We start from the raw sequence: 6,000 nt of genomic DNA, 5'->3' as shown, positions 1-6,000 counted from the left end.
TAAGCACAGGCAAACGGGGTCTCCATGGATAAAAGAAATGTACTATTAGCAGACATCAGCATTAACTTGAGAAAGACATTTCTGATCATGTACGTTTCTAACAGAGCACTATATGCAAGTAAATCGTGGACTGTGTAAAGCCGCAAAAGAAAAGAATCTAAGCGTTTATAATAAGGTGCTGTATAATGGTGCTGAAAATTAGCTGAACTCATAAGAAACGAGGAGGTTCGCTGCAGAATCGACGCGAAAGGAACAATGCGTAAAACATGGATATAAGAAGAGACAAGAACACAGGACATGTTAAAACAAGAAGAGACCCTTAGTGCCTGAGAGATATATAAAGAGTAAAATGGTAGGGAAAGACGTAGATCAAAACACGAACAATAAATAATTGAGGCTGGTGGGTACAAGTGATAGTGGGAGATGAAAAGGTCGGTAGAGAAGAGAAATTCGTGGAGGGCCGCATCAAACCAGTCAGAAGACTTATGACCCAAAAACAGAAAGTCTACTTACTCCTACGCTATCCTGATCAACAAGCACTAGTTGCTGTTGTCAGAGAAACACAGATGTAACAAGCATCACCGTGTATGCTTAAAAATGTATGCGGATGAAGTAGCATACGCACGAAGTACCACGAAATATCACGACACAGCAGTATGGCAGAAAAACTGACTTTGTTTTATATATTCTCGTTCTAATGTACAAGCTGGAGCTAAATTTTTCTTTCTTGGACCTTCGGTTGTGATGTTATTTGTGGTATTGATAGCTACGATGCCACGGCTTAGGTACCAGTTAAGTTGGCACTGCGACACCGACGACATCATGACAGCGCCCTCTAGCCGGCGCTGGAGAGCTCTACGAACATCGCTACAGATTCTGCCCATTTCATCAGATGCAGGCAGCCAGGAAACTTCGCTTCAGCTTTGCTCTACATATGACGGGTCTAAGACTTCGCATCTGTACAAAGTTATGTATTCTTTCTTGCACCAGTAAACCATTTTTATTCACTGCAGACCCACGTAATTTTCCTGCTCCTGCTCCTACCCACGCGCCGCCTTCCAGGCGGGATACAAAATTATGTGAAAGTTAAATTGAGTTATCTTACACTCTTCTTAAAAGAAAAAGAAAATAAAAGAAAGTAAAACGCACCAGGAAGGATTCACCCGAATGGGATGGAAATCTGTAGATGGGATGTAAATGTACAGACAAACAAACGTTTACAATTTCAGGAAAACTTGGGTCAGTTATTCAACAGAAAGAGCTTCTTCACAATCTGAGCAAGTCAATGACGCATTGGTCCACCTGTGGCCCTGATAGAGGTGTTTGATATCCTTCTGAGGGATATTGTGCCAAATTCTGTTCAACTGGCACCTTAGATCCTCAAAATCCCGAGCTGGTTGGAGGGCCCTGTTGCCCATAATGTTCCAAACGTTCTCAGTTGGGGAGAGATTTGGCAACCTAGCTGGCCAAGTTATGGTTTGGTATGCACGAAGACAACGGGTAGTTACTTTCATCGTGTGCAGGCGGGAATTAAGTTACTGAAATTTAATCCCAGGATGGCTTACCATGAAAGGCAGCAAAAAGGGTCGTAGTACAAAAAGGGTCGTAGTACCCGTCGACGTACCACTGTGCCGTAAGAGCGCAGTGAATAACAACCGAAGGGATCCTGTTGTGAAAAGAAGTAGCACCCCCATACCATCACTCCTGTTTGTCGGACCACATGGCGGGCAGCAGTCAGACTGGCATCCCATCACTGTCCGGTGCATCGCCAGACGCGTTTTCGGCCTGGAATCTCATTGACTGGAGTGGGACTGTCTTCAGTGACGAGCCACACTTCCAACTGAGCTCCAATGACCAGCGAAGACGACTCTGGAGATGCCCCAGGCAGCGCTGGGATACCAACGTGACTGTCGTCCGCCATATCGACCGACAATGAGGAGTGATGGCCTCCGGTGCCACTTCTTTTCGTAGCAGTACCCCCTTGGTTGTCGTCCGAGTCACCCTTACTGCACAGCGGTACGTCTACGATGTTCTACGCCCCCATTTATTGCTCTTTACGGCAAGGGATCCTAATCTTACGTTTCACCAAGGTAATACCTGCCCACACATCTCGACAGTTTTTACTGCTTGTCTTCGTGCTTGGCAGTCTCCTTCTTGAACAGTAACGGCGCCGAATCTCTCCTCGGTTAAGAAGATTTGGAACATTGTGGGCAGGGCCCTCCTATCAGCTCTGGATTTTTACGATATAACGTACCAATTGGATAGAATTTGGCATGACAGTCCTCAGAAGGACATCCGATAACTCTGTCAGTCGTATATATATATATATATATATATATATATATATATATATATATATATATATATATTATTATTATTATTATTCACGTTTGGGCCCTACTGGACCACGCAAAGTACAATCACGGGGCATTCAGTTATTTTCTTTTAGCCTTTCTCTCTGCCCAAATTGTTTTCATTCTCTCGGAATGAGCTCTTTTCCTTTCATCAGACCATGTGGTTCCAGTTTTCTTTGGTTTTTCAGCTTGACCAACTACCCAGTCATGAATTTTTTGCCCAAATAATTTTCTGTCTTGAATTTCATCTTGTTTTATATCTGCCTCTTTCATGTCCTCTTTTATAGCAGCAATCCATTTTATTGTCTCAAATTTAGCTTTACTTCGATTTTCGTAGAATTCCACTACTTGTTTAGTTAGTCTGGTAGCATCCATTCTTTTAATATGCCCATAAAATTTTAATCTGCGTTTTTTCATATCCGAATATATGCTGGTGTATTGTTGAATTTCACTATTTGCTCTTAGCCTGTATGTTCCTTCTTCAGTATATTTTGGACCTAGAATTTTTCTGATTACTTTTCTTTCTCTTTTTTGGATTTCTTGAATGTCCTTTTTTCTGTTTAAAATTAGCGTTTCAGCCCCATAAAGGCACTCTGGTTTTATGACCGTGTTGTAATGTCTCAATTTAGAGTACCTCGAGAGACATTTTTTGTTGTAGATGTCTTTTGTATGTCTAAAAGCTGTCTCCATCTTTTGACAACGAATTTCATTTCCAATTTTTTCTAGACCAGTCTGTGAGATTGTTTCACCTAAATATTTGAATTGCGAAACTCTTTTGATTTTTCCATACTTAGTTTCCAAAAGTTTGGGTGCCAGTTTGTTGCTAGTCATATACTGTGTTTTTTCAAATGAGATTTGGAGACCTACTCTTTCTGCTGTTTCTTTAAGAATTTCTATTTGTTTCTGAGCAATTTGGATGTCCTGCGTTAGAATAACCAAGTCGTCTGCAAAGGCCAAACAGTCTATTCGAATATTTGTTCGTCCTAATTTCACTGGTTGGTCAATTTTGAACTCCAATTTTCGCTCGCGCCACTCTTGTATTACTTTTTCTAGAACGCAGTTAAATAGCAACGGAGAGAGTCCATCACCTTGCCTCACGCCTGTTTTTATTTCAAAGGATTCTGAAATTTCTCCTCTGAACTTTACTTTTGATTTTGTACCAGTTAGCGTGTCTCTGATAATTGCCGTGGTTTTAGGATCCAGGCCTTGTTCTTTCACAATTTGGAAAAGAGATTCACGATCCACTGAGTCATAAGCCTTTCTAAAATCTACAAAGGTACAAACTAGTTTTTTATTGTAAATTTTTTGATGTCTGAGAATTAGTTTGAGGACTAAAATCTGTTCTGGGCAAGATCTATTTTGCCTGAAACCTGCTTGATATTCGCCAATTTTCCATTCAAGTTGTTGTTGTGCTCGGTTCAGAAGACATTGAGAGAGGATTTTGTATGTGACTGGAAGAAGAGAAATTCCTCTGTAATTATTAACATCAGTTTTGTCTCCCTTCTTATGAAGTGGGTGAATCAAGGCGGTTTTCCATTCATCAGGAATTTTTTCAGTTTGCCAAATGTTTTGCATGATTGAAGTAATTTCTTTAACGGTTTTTGGACCAGCTGCCTTTAAAAGTTCTGCAACAATTCCATCTTCACCAGATGCTTTGTTGTTTTTCAACCTATGAATTTCTTTAATGATTTCCTCTTCATTTGGTGCAAGTGAAACTGGATTGCATTGTTGGGGAATTTTTGGTGGAAATCTTTCTGTGGGCTCGGGGCAATTTAGAAGATTCTTAAAATATTTAGAAAGTTCTTTGCAATTTTCTTGGTTGTTAAGAGCCAACTGTCCATTTTCCTTCTTGAAGCAAAGATTCTGGGGTTGGTACCCCTTTATTTTGGTTTTAAAAGTTTTATAAAAATTTCTGGTATTGTATTTCTGAAAATCTTCTTCAATTTCTAAGAGTTGACTATTCTCATATTGTCTTTTTGTTTGTCTAATTAGTTTTGAAGTGTCTTTTCTAGTTGTCAGGAATGTATCATATGTGTCTTCTGTCTTGTTGCTATTCCATGCTTTAAATGTCTCTTGTCTGGCTTTGATTGCATGATCACAGTTTTCATTCCACCAAGCATGTTTCTTGTGTTTTCGTAAAGGAATTTGATCTTGAGCTGTTTTGATAATCTTGTGTTTGAGTTGTTCCCAATTTTGTGCACTTGTTTTGTCAAATTCGTCTGCTAATAATGATGGTTGGATTTTACTGGTGTCAAATTTGGGGATTAATGGTGTCCTTTTGTTGAAATTTTGGGGTTTTAGCTTTAGTTTCACACGGGTTAAGTAATGGTCTGAGTCAATATTGGCGCCTTTACGAACTTGAACATTTAAAATTTCTTTGTGACATGGATACGAGATTGCAATATGGTCAATTTGGAATTCACCTATGTCCTTGTTAGGTGATCGCCATGTCTTTTGTTTTGAAGGTTTTTTCTTAAAATGACTTGACATATATATATATATATATATATATATATATATATATATATATGTGTGTGTGTGTGTGTGTGTGTGTGTGTTTGTGTGTGTGAGCGTGTGCATGTGTGTCTGTGTGCATGTGTGTGTGTCAAAGGTAATACAACATTGCATCAAAATACACACACACACACACACACACATATATATATATATATATATATATATATATATATATATACTGTGTGTGTGTGTGCATGTGTGTCGGTGTGCATGTGTGTGTGTCAAAGGTAATACGACATTGCATCAAAATACATCTCTAAATCACTGAAGTGTCGATGTACACATTGTTATGTATTCTCGTATTTCGTCTCTAAAGCACTGAATTTTGTTGTATGTGTGTGGGTAAGTCTGATATTTTAGGTAGGGTTATACATTATTAGCGCTTTATTCTATGACATAAAAGTCTGGGAAGCGTTTGATATCTCCACTGAAATTCGATACAGAATTGCACGTCTCCCAGAATACGTTTGGAATACATGTAAGGGAATAATTATTACCTTTTGAGCTCAAGTCTACTTAAGAACAAATCGAGAACTGAATTGTGCTAGGAGGTCTTGGGGGTAACTTTCAAACACCATTAATATTTTGAATACCTGTTCACTCTCTGTGCAGTTCGAGTCAAGTAGGGAGCCTTCCTCCTGAGCTTAGTTTGCTGGAGCGTTCACAATAGAAGAAATAACTTGCATAAGTATTCAGACGGTTTTAGGATACCTTACGAATTATATATTTCAAATTAATGGTGAAAAATAATGGACTTTTAGTGTAATTGGAGTGCAGTTTAATTTTTTCCAGAGTTTACAGTGAAGTACTGCAGTTTAAATTTCACCTTTTGTTCTTGCCCAGTTACTAAATGATAAATAGCTACTACTCGTCTGAAATAAAAATCTCTAAGCATAGTATAGCGACACACGTCTGCATTACTTGTCAGCGGGAAGTTTATGTCGTTCAACAACGTCACCACCTGAAAATTATCAGGGATGTTGGCGGTCTATATACCCATTCTTCCATTCATATTTGTGTTTTCCTCGGTCTCTCTAAACCGCTTTATGCAAATGCCAGAATAGATCCTTTGAAAAGGGCACAGTCGATTTCCTCATTCACCCTTCCCCAATCAGGGCTTGCAGTATGT

The sequence above is a fragment of the Schistocerca americana genome, chromosome 5, assembly GCF_021461395.2.
Source record: "Schistocerca americana isolate TAMUIC-IGC-003095 chromosome 5, iqSchAmer2.1, whole genome shotgun sequence".
In the NCBI taxonomy this organism is placed as follows: domain Eukaryota; kingdom Metazoa; phylum Arthropoda; class Insecta; order Orthoptera; family Acrididae; genus Schistocerca; species Schistocerca americana.
Note: the sequence above shows the minus strand (reverse complement) of the source record.